Below are 15,178 nucleotides of genomic sequence, written 5' to 3' on the forward strand. Positions count from 1 at the left end.
CCGTGGAGCGGCTGGGCCCGTGAGCCGTGGCCGCTGAGCCTGCGCGTCCGGAGCCTGTGCTCCGCAACGGGAGAGGCCACAACAGTGAGAGGCCCGCGTACCACAAAAAAACAAAAAAAACAAAAAAGACCCACAGCATCCCAGGCAGAGGGAGGAGGAAGGTTTGGACACCCTTTTCATGTGGCCGGCCAGCGTGCATTTGAAACCATGCCCCACAGCGTTAACAGAAACTGGTGACTAACAGAAATATTTGAGCTTATCTTACAGAACAGCAGGTAAGGGAATAGCTTGTTAACCTCCCCCTCCGCTTATAGCCTGCCCTCTCTGAGCAAGCGCAAATGCAAGGTCGCCTTAATTATTTTGTTGCCGATTGCATACCCTTGAAGCTTCACCTAGCCTAGGAATTTGGAGTCAACTCTTGTCCAGTTCGAGTCAGCTAAGACTGGTTGGGACCACAGACCCTAAAACTGGACCTGGGTAGTACACAGATTACCTCACCTTTTCCCTACTTCCAGTCATCATTCCTCATGCCGAAGACCACTCTGCTTCTTTATCCTGTAAACGTTTCAAGCCCCTCGCCTTTGGCGAGGCAGATCTGAGAGCCCTTCTCCCATCTCCTCGCTTGGCTGCCTCGTGAATAAACCCTTTCTTTGTTACAAACCTCAGCATTTCAGCATTCAGCTTGCTGCACACTGTGCAAATGAACATGGTTTGGTGACTGGTTTCTCCCTGGAGAGGCAAGAGCTCTGCCTGAGAGGTGGTGCATCGCAAGGTGCTTGGAGAGAGTTTAGCAAGCCTTGGTCCATAACCTCTGGAAACAATTGGCTCTCCCGTTAATTCCTGTTAGCTAGACTTTGAAATTTCTTTGCAGGGTGAAGTATTTATCCAGAAATTCAAATTATTGTTCCTACTGTTTAACTGGACAGCTCAATAGTGAAAAAATATAGGATGGCTTAATCAGTGTGGTGTGACTTAGGACTCCCTGGATCTATGTGGTCGTCTGATGAGAAAGTGATGGAGAGACAGCTCTCCAGAGGTAAAGTCAAGGAAAGTTGCTACTTATACATCCAATTCTTTGAAAGTGTATTGATTTTCTAAAATCCTACCTTATCCATATAGGATTTCAGGTAGCTAACAGAAATATAAGATTTAAAAAATAAGAAATTAAGGATCTAGGGGTAATAAGAGTAGAAAGAATAACACAGTAAGAGGAAGGTGGGGTTCGTTATTTTAGAGATGTTGGCTGACTGTCTCTCTGGGTTTGATACTGTTGTAGGCACTGAGGGAATGACAAACCCCTGCTCCAATGGAGTTTATGATGTGCTGATGTAATATACAGCCCTATTGAAACACAGCCCTGAAGCCAGCCCATACCTTTCCCTTCCCAATATCATTTCATTAGTTGAGTCCCAGGAACATCCTTTAATTCATTTAATTCTGTTAGATGCTACTAACTTGTGCCACTAATTGTGAACTCTGATTGTTTTCCTTTTGTACTGATTTGATATGATGTGGCAACATTTTAAATATTATTACTGTATACTGTAGCTTCTTATCTTTCCTAAAAGCAAAACAAATAACAGTATCTACTCTCCTGATAACAAATCGGCTCTATTTTTAGCCTGTGTACACATGCAGTTTTGTCACTTATGTAATTTGCTATTGATACAATATTTGTAACACTGTTTCTTGAAACTCTGAGAAACATTGACTTAAGAAATTAAAGTCTTATTCTAATATATCTTTCAGTTGAGAATTACCATTTCAAAGATGCTTTTTAAAAGATAACATATATTGGGCTTCCCTGGTGGCGCAGTGGTTGAGAATCCGCCTGCCGATGCAGGGGACACGGGTTCGTGCCCCGGTCTGGGAAGATCCCACATGCCGCGGAGCGGCTAGGCCTGTGAGCCATGGCCGCTGAGCCTGCGCGGCCACAACAGTGAGAGGCCCGCGTACCACAAAAAAAAAAAAAAAAACAAACATATAAGGGCTATTTTTTTTAAAAAAATTATTGGAGTATAGTTGATTTACAGTATTGTGTTAGTTTCAGTTATACAGCATAGTGATTCAGTTGTACATATACATATATTTATTCTTTTTCAGATTCTTTTCCCATATAGGTTATTACAGAATATTGAATAGAGTTTCCTGTGCTATACAGTAGTCCTTGTTACTTATCTGTTTTATATGTAGTAGTATGTGTATGTTAATCCCAAGCTCCTAATTTATCCCTCCCCCCACAACTATAAGGGCTATTTTAAAATGATGATTGAAATTAAAACATAAAATCTAAAAATTCTAATGGAACATGTGGATCCTAAGAATACAATAGATGCCATTTGGAGGTATACTGATTTATTTAAATTATTTATAAAGTATTGATTATTAATGATAATATAATATTGCCATATTTTAAGAACTGATACAAACATTATTACTGTTTTATTATTTGGCATAAAGAAAATATGTGAAAGATGATATATTCCTTTTATCATGAATAAAATTTTGAATGCTTACAATATATACTCTCAAGCCAAAGATTCTGATCTAGTTGGTATGCAGTGGGGCCCAGATATCAGCATTTTGAAAACTCTGCAGGTATTGTCAGGTGCAGCCAGAGTTGAGAACAGCTCTTTTGGATGGCATGGAGAAAGCAAAACTAAATCGTCATGTATCATGCTCTGAAGGGCCTGGTGACAAGTGAGGACAGGGAAAGGAGTGACTATTTTTAAGCCCTCTTGAGGCAGACCTTGCTTTGCATCTGTTTTATTTAATCTTCACAACAATCCCACGAGCTAGGAGCCATCACTCCCATCTTACAGGAATTGAGACCCAGTGATATTAAGTGAATTGACCAGAAGCTAGTAAGTAAAGGAGCTGAGATTTAAAAACATTTATGTCTACTCCATCTTGTTACAAAAAAAATGATTTGGGGCTACAAGCTGGGATTTGAAATCAGGCCTTTCCCTTTTGGCCGTGGGTTCCCACCAGCTTGACATCCCACTACACAAGATTCTACCAGCAGAAAGTGATTTGGTTCAGGCATAACAAGAACATTATCTTGATCTTCTGAAATTGGTGCTCTGGGGCTTTTATTTAATAAGTACTTCTCAGGATCTCTCATATTTATTAACTATGAGTAATAAGAGTGCTGTTTTATTGTAGGTGGAAATAAGCTTTCTTGTGTTTTATACTGAGAGAATAAGTGCTATTATCTTTGTTTATTCTAGAGCAGTAGTTCCCACCTGGGGGTGATTTTGCCACCCACGGGGTATTTGGCAATGTCCGGAGGCATTTTTTGTTGCCACAACTGGTGGAGGGGGTGCTACTGGTGAGTAGTATAGGCCAGGGGTGCTGCAAACATTCTACAATGCACAGGACAACCCTCAGGACCAACAGTTATCCAGACCCAAGTGTCAGTAGTGCTGAGGTTGGGAAAACCTGCTCTAGAGGAAAGGAATTACCTGGTATGTGAAATATTAGTGACTTTTAATAACAACCAATAAATACCATTTATTAAACATCGTGGTGTTTTGAACCCTTCAGTCGATCAGTCAGCATTTATGTTCTTGGTATCACGTCCAAAGGTCCATTAAAAATGGTTTTTGACCTCAGGAAGCGTACACTCCAATGGGAAACCAAGAAAGTTCTGAAAACTTGAGCAGCTGTCAAAAGCTATCAAAATCATAGTCCATACAATGAAAAGGAGATATACACAGTGGCAAGGAAGATGGTCCCTTCTTTGTGAGTGGTTAAGAGCAGGATTTCTGAAGTTGGGAAGAAAGATCTTTATTGCATTCCTGATTCACCTTTTGCTATCCATGTGACCTCAGACCAATATGTTGAACTGCTCTAATAATTCCTCCTCCATAAAATGAGGATAATGGTAGCACCCATATCATAAGGATGTTGGGAGATTTAATGAGATAATATTGATACATGTGGAACACAATGCCTGGCACAGAGAGGCACTCAGTAAAGTCTTGCTTTCCTTGTTGTGATTATTATTGGAGAGAGTCCACTGAGGTGGGGCCTGGGAGCTGCCCACACTTCCTCCAGAGGAGGATTCCTCCTTGAGCAATGACAGGCGACTCAGGGCTGTGGGTGCTTCACTTGGGCTCTAGGATGCAACCTGTCCAGCTGGTAATGAGCTGTTCATTGCAGCTGAACGGGGGTGGCGCTGGACTTGACTGGCTGGGGGAGGTGGGAAAGAGGATAGATAGCAAGTTCTCTTTTCCTGTGAAAGTTTGTAAACTGAAAACATTCGCTGCAGCCTGCAGAGCGGAAGCGTGTGGGGAGAGGTGTGTGAATGTCTCCATCTGTGAACAAAACGTATGACTTAGAGCCGAGGCTGCTCCAGACTTCTTCCCCAGGCAGGACACGAGCTCTCTAGAACTCTCTAGGGCAGGTGACAGGCTGGCTTGCCCCCAGACACTCAGGTGAGGACAAAGGGTTGGGGTGTTCATGCCCTGGGTACCTGCCAGCTTCTCTGCTAATGAGGTCATTCTGGCTCTTCGCCTTTGTTTGACATGGATTTTACCAGAGAAGGGCACCCCATCTTTATCCATCGTTGTCCACACCCTTACTGGCTTCCTGTGTTTTGTAAACATAGATATTTTTTAGTTTTTTTTCACTGGTATTATTCCAACCCCATGCTCTTGTGCCTTCTCTGTCCAGAACAATCCTCCTCCAGTGCAGGGAGGGCTGTGTTTCGATGCATGCAGGTGTGGGCCCTTCAGCTACGTCTAACCGTCCCCCTTGTTGTCTGCTGTCCCAGAATGTTCCCTTCATTCTGTGGGGTCCTGGACTTGAGCTTTCCTTGGCTTATTTCAGCCTCTGCCACTTGACTCCTTTTGTTGGCCGCCTTCTGTTTCAGGTCGTAGGGGAAGGCTGCTGGAGGGTGGGTGGGAGAAGGATGGGGACCTCCCTCAAGAGAGGCTGAGGGACAAGGAAGCTCTTGTTCACACAGGTCCACATTTATTTATCTTGGAATATCCTTTGGATATTCCCTGTCTTGATCTACACTAGGAACTTCCTGGAGGCTTGTGCCCAAGAGAGGGGTAAGCGCAGGACTCAGAAGATGGCTGTGAAGCACAGTCTTGACTGTTTGTGGGAATACTGGCTGCCTCAGGCCTAGCATCTAGATTCATCTCCCGGGCAGCTCAGGCCTGGCACTGCGGGCAGTTGATCACATCAGGGCTCTGCTTAGAACCAGCAACTCCAGGGCTTTAGGACTGTATGCTGCTGCCCCCAGAGTCTTGCTCACCTTCATTTCCCTAGATTGCTCTACATATACCATCACCCCTAGGCTGGTACCCTGACACGTCATTCTCATCTCCTTCTCCACACTTAGCTTATGTTTTCCAGGTTGTGCTTAAAAGAGCACAGGCCTTAGAGTTGGTTTCAGGTTGCTGCTCTCCCACCTACTAGTGTGTGACTTGCTGTCTGAGGCTGAGTACTTTTGTTTGTCTCTGATCCGTAGCTCTGCTGTGACAGTCAATTCAGTAATTGTTATTTGAGTGCCTAGTATGTGTCAGGCACTGTGCGCAGCCTGGGGGTGGTGGGGGCAGTGGGCCAAGACCAGCACCCAGCACCCCATCCCTGATTCTGAATTTCGTTTAGTGTTGGGAGGTAGGTCCATTAGCAGGTAGCTTCAAAGTAATGGGCAAATGCTAAGATAGAGGTAAGCACGGGATGCTTTAGGAGTACATATGAAGGGCAAGAATGAATTTTGGAGTGAACAGCGGATGAGATGTTCTGAATGATGGCGGGAGATGACCCAGACAAGTGGGGGAGGTGGGGGGAGGTTTTCCTGGGTGAGGGAAGTGTGGAGGATGAAGCAGCATGCTGTGAGCAGAGAATGTACTGAGACATAATGTTCAGTACAAGGGTTGATGGGGCTGATGCTGGAGACTGAATAGAGGCCAAGTAATGGGAGGCCTTGTAGGTCATGCCAAGCATTTAAAACTCTATCCTATAGGCAATGGGTTTTAAAGCAGGAGACTGACATGGCCAGATCTTGGTTTGGATCACACACTTCAGCGATTATGTGGGGAACGGACGTGAGAGTGAAAGATCTGGAATTAGGAGTCCAGTTAGGAGGCTGTCTCAATAGTCCAGGTGAGTGATGGTGAATTACCACACAATTCATCATCAGCAGGTGCAGGGCATCGAGGGGAGGGGATAGATTTTTTTAAATCAGGGCAATCGAAAGAGCAGATCTTAGAGGCAGATTGCTGAGGAGAGGGTGGGGTTAGGGATGACTGGAAGGGTGGATGATGGTGCCGTTGACTAAGACGGGGAACACAGGAGGATCAGGTTTGGGGTAAGAGTGGAGAGGATGAGTTCAGCTCTAGACAGGTCTAGTTTGAGGGGCCTGTGAAATGTCCCAGTGGAGATGCCTAGCACTGAGTTGTATACACAAATCTGATGTTCAGGAAGGAAATGCAGGCTGGGATATAGACTTGTGAGTTACCTGAACATAGGTGATGGTGAAAACTTCAACATTGAGTGCTATTGTCCAAGAACACCATGTGGGATGTGAAGAGTATGATTGACAGGGAACCCCAATAATTAAGTGGTGGGTGGAGGAGGACTCCAAAGTGGAGACCCACACCTGTGTAGAGAGGATGGTGTTATAGTCATGAGGGAGTGGACAGTTTTAAGAAAGAGAAAGTGAATAGTAGAGTCAAGTGCATCAATAAGAAAAGTATAGAAAGCTCTCCACTGGATTTGGCAATAGGAAGGTGTTGATGATTTTTGACCGAGGAGTGGTGACCAGGGGATCCGAGACTGCAGTGGATTGAATTGGGGAGGGAAGGAAGTGGGGAGAGCAGTATAGATTTTAATAAAGGAGGAAGAAAGGAGATAAGGTGGGGCTGGGAGACCCAAGTGAAAGAAGGTTTTTGTTTGTTTTTAAAATGTTGCAGGGCTTCCCTGGTGGCGCAGTGGTTGAGAGTCCGCCTGCCGATGCAGGGGACGCGGGTTCGTGCCCCGGTGCGGGAGGATCCCACATGCCACGGAGCGGCTGGGCCCGTGAGCCATGGCCGCTGAGCCTGCGCGTCCGGAGCCTGTGCTCCGCGGCGGGAGAGCCCACAGCGGTGAGAGGCCCGTGTATCGGAAAAAAAACAAAACAAAACAAAAAAACCCGACATAAAATGTTGCAATAGTTGAATGTATTTATAGGATAAGAGGCAGGAAAACACTAGAGAAGGAAAGGTTGAAGGATAAGAAGTGAATACAACCACATCACACCCTCCTAATTGTAACGTGAAACCCCAGACAAGCAGCCTGCCTTGTGCAAGACGTTTTTCACAGTTAAGCTGTATGCCTTCGCTCACCACCCAGCAGCAGCAGAGTCCACGAGTCTACGTGTCTCAGTCTGCAGCAGCTCAAATCCCATCTTTCTATATGGACCCAAGTCATTATTCAACACTGAACATGCACGACTGGCTCCACCATCCTTGGCTCAACAATGAGGCTTCCAACAAGGTCTTTCTCAGCCAAACTCAGTCCAGCAGATCACGATCCCTATTTATGCACCACTGCAAGGACAGCATCCAGCCCTACTGGGTGCTAGAACTGCTGTTTCCCAGGCTCAGGCATTATTTAGTTCTTCACTTCAACTGTATGTATCTCAGCCAGCCTTTATTCAAAGCAGTCTATCCCTGCTGTCTATGGTCCTTTCGGGTACTGCCATCTGCAACTTTCCAGCTGTCCAGCTCCGGAAACCTGCCAAGGCACAATTGGGTCTTGCCTTTCAACAAACTTCAAATATGCAGCCTATTCCTGTATTGTATGAACATCAGCTGGGTCGGGCATCAGGACTAGGAGGTTCCCAACTGACTGATACACATCTTCTGCAGGCTAGAGTGGATCTTACCCAGGCTTCAAATCTTTATTCTGGACAAATACAGCTGCCTGGTCAGACAAATTTTTGTAACACTGCCCAGTCACCGAGGGCTCTCCAGCAGGTTGCAGTACCTTTACCAGCATTCCAGCTTTTCTTGCCTAATTTTGGGTCTACGGGACAGCCTTTAACTGCTCTGCTTCAGACTCTTTAGCGCCCATTACAGCATCCCACCCCCACAAGTGCAGGCACAGAGCATGAGTCGTCCTGCACAAATAAGCCAGCCTTTCAGAGGATTAATTCCTGCTGGAACTCAGCACAGCATGATCACAACTGCAGTAAAAAATGTCTGAAATGGAGCTAAAAGCCTTAGGAAGTGGCACTGATGTAAAACCAGGCATACCTCCAATCAGCAGTAGAAGCACCATACCAACATCTCGTCCCTTCCAGGCTACTTCCACAAGTCTGAACAGCCAGTCCAGCCAAACAAACAGCATTGTCTATGAGAAGCCGTTCCAGTCAGCCCCTGTTACTGTGAGAATGACACAACCATTTCCTACACAGTTTGTGCCCCAGAAGGGAGCTGTGAGAACAGGGCTGAGCCACAAGACTAGGTGTTGGCAGAGACCAGAGGCTTTTCAGTCCATGCAGTGGTTCTTCGCTGAACAGCAACAGAGCAAACAGATAGGAGGCAAAGTCCGGAAAGTGGACAGTGGTTCCAGTAAACCTCCTGAAACACTGACTGACCCTCCTGGTCAGGAAAAAGCTGAAGAGAAGCCACCCCCTGCACCCACCATAGCCACCAAACCTGTTAGAACTGGACCAGTGAAACCTCAGGCAATCAAAATGGAAGAAACAAAGTCTCAAAAATGCGGTTTATTGCAAGGGTTGGGGGAGGGGACAGGGGAAAGAGGGAGAATGAAGTCAGATAATGCCAGCAGCCAAGGGTAAAATGGTCTGTGACATTATCCTGTCCAGAGCTTGGAGGTGCACAAGGGGCGTAGGAGCAATTTAGAGTGACACACAGCTGCTGCCCCAGGAAAACGAGGCTCTGCCAGCTAGCACCTATGTAACATGCACTCCGGATGGCCATGCATCTTCAACCAGAATTTATACACCAATATGTGCACACATTCCTTGAGTGCATATCATTTAGAACTAAAATCCTTATGGTTAGATGACACACCAGAAATATGAGAGAAATGACACCGCAGAGGAATAGCTCAGCCTGAACAATGTGGTGGTCTCAGCTAAGACATCAGATGTGGTTTCTTTGCTGCCTATGTTCTTTGGGCATGGTGGTAGCATTTGTAGGCTTGGTGGTGAAAACATAAGATAACTGGTAGAGGAGCCTTATTTTTTATTATGACAACTTGCTAATTTTGTAACATGGTGATTGAATTGAACGCAGAGTTCAGCAACTGATCTCCCCCTCTTCCTGGATGAGTGAAATATTGATGTCAGCATCCTCGAACATATCCAAGTGGGCAGTGTTTGGCTACTGCCTCTGTTTGAAATGATGCTGTGTTTTGGTTGTGGCCCGAAGCTTTGAAGTTCTGCCTGGCATCTCCTTTCTTCTATGGAGCTCTTCCCATTCAGACCTGACAGATTTGGTCAAATAGTAGTTGAGTCTTGCTTGCCTCTCTTCGGTCATCTTTGTATGAATCCAATGGTTGTTTTCTGTTTGTTTTTTTAAATGGGTTTTAACTGATGTTCATGAAGATCAGTGAGTACCTAGAACAGTGCCACTAAAGAAAGGAAATCCTATCCAAGAAGGTGCATTTCTGTGCCAGAGCTGTGTCATAACCAACCTTTGGGCCCTCTGCTGGAAAAGTAGAATCAAGTCTCAAATAATGCCTTTTAAATTATATCCTCCGGTATTAAAGATGTAGGACAGTACTGTATCCTACCCCTGTGAATTATCTTGTACCTACTTTATGTTATGTAGTAGTGACTGTGCTTTATGAGAGCTGATTTAATGAGGCTATTCTAGAATGTTTTCTTTCCAGATGATGATTGAGAAACCAATAAAAAAGATAGTGCCGGGTATCACAACAGTAACAGAACTTTGCTGTTTTCTGGGGTTTTGTTTTTTATCTTTAAAACATTTATTTATTTATTTATTTTAATTAATTAATTAATTTCTAAAATGGATGTCTCTGTATGGCTGCAGAACCTGGAAAAGCTGTTGGTGCTATCAATGCATAACATATTGCTATGGGTCTCTCTCTCTCTTCATATAACTTCATATAACTCATATGTTATATACATAAAATTATATACATAAAATTTGAATTTTTAGAAGCATTTAGTGGTGCTCTCAACTTTGGAACAAGTATCCCAGTTGTACCATGTTTGGTTGGCATTGTACAGAAATTAACAAGCATTTGGTCTAAACACATCAAACATTTTTTTCCACTTGTACAGGGGTAACACACTGTATTCAATATGTAAGGTCTTATCTACATGGGTTTGATTACAGAAACTAATAAAGTATACTCTAAATAAAAAAAAAAGAGGGGCTTCCCTGGTGGCGCAGTGGTTGAGAATCTGCCTGCTAATGCGGGGGACACAGGTTCAGGCCCTGGTCTGGGAAGATCCCACATGCCGCGGAGCGACTAGGCCCGTGAGCCACAACTACTGAGCCTGCGCGTCTGGAGCCTGTGCTCCGCAACAAGAGACGCCGCGATGGTGAGAAGCCCATGCACCGCGATGAAGAGTGGCCCCCGCTTGCCACAACTAGAGGAAGCCCTCGCACAGAAACGAAGACCCAACACAGCCATAAATAAATAAATAAAAATTAAAAAAAAAAAAAGAAAGATAAGGAGTGACAGCTGAAGCAAACAGGTTCCAAGGGTGGAGAACACAGAAGTAGGGACTGGCCTGGGGTAGGAAGAAGGACACTCACCCTGGAGAAGAAGGAGAAGGGGTGCAGATGGGTAAGTGTATAGGTGGGGGCTGGAAAGTTAGGGAGACTCTCATCTTAGGGCTTCAGTTTTCTCACCAAGATAGGAAAAGAGTTGTTGTCTGCTGAGATGGAGGGCTTGGGGTTGGGTGGGTGGGTGGGGGTCTTGAAGAGGGCTGTGGAGGTTGGAGCAGTTCCTGAGGAGAAGGGGAGGGATGGCCTACAAAGCACAAGGAAGGAGATCCTTGATCTGAAGCGCTCAGCACACAGTTGAGTTTGGAGCCCCTGGTGCCATGATAGAGTTGTGTGCACAGAAGAGGAGGGTTGAGGTGGGTCATGGGATGCATTAGGTTTTCTCAGAAGAAGGAGGTAGAAGGTAGATGCTTTCAGGGCAACTGTGTGGTCTAGGCTGGGGGACAGAAGATGGAAGGACTCGGGCCAGGAGCCTCAGGCTGTGGAACAGGTTGGGTGGGAGTGAGAGCAGGAGAGTTACTGTTGGGGCCGGGCTACTGGAGTTTGAGATTTCTGGTGCGGGCCAATTCTGACAAGGTTCCTGGGTGTGGGGGAATCTGAAGGAAATGAAACCAAGCCCACTGGGTGGAGGAGGTCTGTGAACTGTGACTCCGGTGCTGGATGAGCCAGGCTTCCCTGCAAGACGGCAGATGTGGAGGAGTGAGAAGGACCATCGGTGTTCAGTGTGAGGTTGGTGGTCGATGGTCACGAGGAACGTTGGAGGCTCATACAACCTCGTGGCAGAGGCTTTTGCAGGAAGGGGAAGAGTGAAGGTTTGGAAGTGGGGAGCGAAGAGGAGAGCACACCCCTTCTTGACCTTGGGTCCGGTGGGGAGTGGAGATGTTGAGCAATCTCCATGAAGGGCTCCAGGGAAGTGGTCAGACTGGAGTCTGTCAGTACGTTGTCCAAGGAGGGGAGGGACTGAAACCTGAGCTTTGATCACATTTTGGGTCCTCAGAGGCTGGATTGCCTAGGGGGGCAATTTTTTTTTTCTTTCTTGCGGTACGCGGGCCTCTCACCGCTGTGGCCTCTCCCGTTGCGGAGCACAGGCTCTGGACTCGCAGGCTCAGCGGCCATGGCTCACGGGCCCAGCCGCTCCGCGGCATGTGGGATCTTCCCGGACCTTGGCACGAACCCGTGTCCCCTGCATCGGCAGGCGGACTCCCAACCACTGCGCCACCAGGGAAGCCCCCAGGGGGCCGCTTTTAATCAATGTGACCTTCTAACCAGAGGGGCCACCTTCTTCTAATTTACCAAAGGCACCATAAGGGCTAGCGGTGGCCTTGGGGAGTGGTGTCCTGAGCAGAGAGCTGGGTTTCATCTAAGATCACAGGGTATAGGAAATGGGTCAAAGACGTAGGGGAGTTTACCAGTTAGTGGGGCCTTCAAGTGGCCCAGAGGGAAGGTTGGCGAGAGAGTGAAACAGAGATATGGGGAGAGGGAGGGGGGGGGAGGGGGAGCAGCACTGAAGCGTCCTGTGGAGCAGGGGTAACTGGAGGGGCTTTCTTGGGACAGTGACCAGGGATGGCAGGCTCTGAGGCATTCACAGACTGGCAGATTCCAAGGGTCCAAAGGGAAGCCACTAGCCTCCCAGGGCCAGTCTGGAGCTCCAGAATGAGATCCCATTTGGATAGACTATTGTGGTCCTTGGCCATCTACCTCAGTGTCAGTATGCCTATGAAAAATGCATGCTCCTGGACCCCACCCCAGATCTAAGGGTGTGACACCTCTGTGTACCATTATGCTCAGCTCCAATGTGATTCTTAAGCACCCCAAAGTCTGAGAACCCCTGACTGGGAGTCTTGGTAGTCTTGGGTGCACAGCGCATGGTGGTACTCAGTGAGGTCACGTCGATACAGCACCTGTGCAGGGTGTGTCTGGACAATGACAGTTTTTACACACAACCCCTTGGTTGTATCAGTGACACGGTAGGTGTGTAGGCACCAGAAAGAGAGTTTACTATTAGCTGATACACATGCCATCCAGAGGGTGGGACAGAATATTGCTTCACTTTTCCCTTCACAGCAGTCATACCTCTGGGATCCCCTCCTTGCTCTGGTCTCCCCCTTTTTCTCTTCCACAGGCCTCTTAGTCTTTTCTATTCGCAGCCTCTCTCACGGCTGTGCTGCAAATCCAGGGCCCGGGTCATTCCTGAGGCTGGTGTATGGACCGTGAACAAGGCGGGGGTACCAACGGCCTACCCTCACTTCCTTCAATATGGTATTTTGCTAACAATTTACCTCTTTTCTCTGTCTTACTGAAGCCTCCTCAGAAGGGGGTGGAAGGGAAAAGGAAAGAATGAGGCTAGGGGAAAAAGACCCCTGCCCACCTTGTCACCTAAATCTTACACTTTACCTGGGTTCCAGTCCCAGCTTGCAGCCAGTCCTTCCCAGACCCTCCAGCCTGCCCTGATCTGAAACTCTCTTGAAATTCTAAGCAGAATTTGAATGAATTCAATTTCAATTCAACATCAGAATTTGAGTGAAGCAAATGTTTCTTTAGTTATACTGGCCCTAGATGCTTTGGGCCATACAGATGATATACATCAGTGAACAGTAAAGGGAAAACTCTTGTGCCTTAGAGAAAAGAGAAAGGAGACCTTGCAAGGCTGGGTTTGAAACTGTCAGGAGTGGGGCTGAGATATGGGCTGGAGAAAGTGCAGCAGGTGAAAGGGGAAAAACAAGCCGAGAGGGCTTGTGAAATGAACCTCATTTGACCTACGTGCAGAGGGGCTGGTTTCTTGAGTCAGATACTCAGAAGAGGGCCAGGAGATGATCATGAGGTCTGTGGGGCCTGGGAGGGCAGGAACATCAGTAAGGTATGAGAAGGTGAAAAGCAAGCAAGCAAGCTTGCAAACAAACCCCAGACCCTGAATCCCCCTGCACGCTCAGCCATGTAAATGAACGGACAGAGGAGAATCCTAGGATCTGACGGCGGAAGGGAGTGTGGTGGTTACTTAATCAAACCAATCACTTCATGCTCTTTATGTTAATTTACTGAATATTCCCACACCCCTGTAGATGAGTGCCTGCCTGTGCTTCTGATCTCTCAGGCATACAGTGGACTAATGGGGGGGCAGGGGTGGGCAGGGCAGTCGGCAGAGGACATGGCACTCTGCCACTATTTTACAAAAATGAATAATTAATTGTGTAGGAATTATGAAATCATTCACTGACATGATGTGATGAGAGTGTGAGTAAGACACCATCCCTGCCCTCTGGGGCTCTCGGGTGATCCAGGGAGAGAGGCATGTGGACATGTAACAGTAGTTCAAGATTAACTCCCCAAAGCGACGTGGGACATGGAAAGGCAGTTCTCTGAAAGAACAGGGAAGTGGGGAATTAAGTTCAGAACACCTTCTTGTGTGTTGTTTTTTTTCCCCCTCCCCAACAAGATTGCAAGTTCTTGGAGGATAAATCTTGTACCTCCCTTTGTGTCACCCACGATACTCTACATGCCTGGGGTTAAGCACAGAGTAGGTGCTCAATATTTGCTCCCTCCTATCCGTTTCAATGCCTGCAGGGCTTAAAACATGCTCTGCATGTGTTAGGTACTTGGTTTTCGAATAAAATTAATTTTCCCTCTCTTTCATCCCATCCCTTCATTTCTCTCCTGTCTTCCAAGGATTTGTACAATAAACGATTATTAAGATGAATCATGAAAGGGTCAATGATGTTAGAAGTTCAGCTTCATTAATAAGAAGTTTCACCTATAACATCAGCAGAGATGAATAAAAATAAGATAATTCCCAACATTAATGAGGCTGCAGGCAAATGGAGCTTTTATAAATTGTTAAAGGGAGAAAAATTGTTCAGTTTTGGGGGGAAGGCAAACTGATACTCCTTGTCAATAGCCTTAAGCATGCACGCATCCTTTTGCCTAGATGTTCAATCTCTATGAATTTACCCTAAGGCAAAAATTACTGCTGAGAGGAAAGAATTATATGGAAGGAAGATAATCAGCATTCTTCATGGTAGTGAAAGTTGAAAACATCTTAAGGGACTGTATGATTAGTATCTTGAAGCAACCTGTAATAATGCGGTAGAAAAGTATTTGAAAAATGGGAGCATATTAAAGATGGATTAAATTTTAAAATATCACAAAAAAACAGCTCAGAAAGCTACAACAATAGGCATTCTGGAATTCTGGTTTGTTCCTTACTGGCTGTGTGGCCTCAGGAAGGTTTCTTGGCCTTTTTTGCCCTTCGGTTTGGTTTTCTTTCCTGTAAATTTGAGCCGCGGCTGTTTTCTTTGCAGGGTTGCTGTAAGGACTGTTGGTGTGTGCATAGAGCACTTGGTTCTGAGCCTGATGAGTACCAGATGCTCAGTTAGTAGTGTCTTTTATTACCCAATTTCTGCTTTAAAAATAGACAAGACGTATACTTGCACGGTGAAAGAAAGACCAGTAGAAAT

General features: G+C 46.2%; 1 protein-coding gene and 1 pseudogene across 4 annotated transcripts in view; both read left to right on the plus strand.

Moving 5' to 3' along the window:
* Positions 1–15,178, plus strand: part of PTS (6-pyruvoyltetrahydropterin synthase) — a 300,260-nt gene that overhangs the window by 47,223 nt on the left and 237,859 nt on the right. The gene's annotated exons all lie outside the window — the stretch shown is intronic.
* Positions 6,048–13,482, plus strand: LOC131760360 (protein PRRC2C-like; annotated as a pseudogene).

Source organism: Kogia breviceps, chromosome 7 (genome assembly GCF_026419965.1).
Source record: "Kogia breviceps isolate mKogBre1 chromosome 7, mKogBre1 haplotype 1, whole genome shotgun sequence".
NCBI classification, from domain to species: Eukaryota; Metazoa; Chordata; class Mammalia; order Artiodactyla; family Physeteridae; genus Kogia; species Kogia breviceps.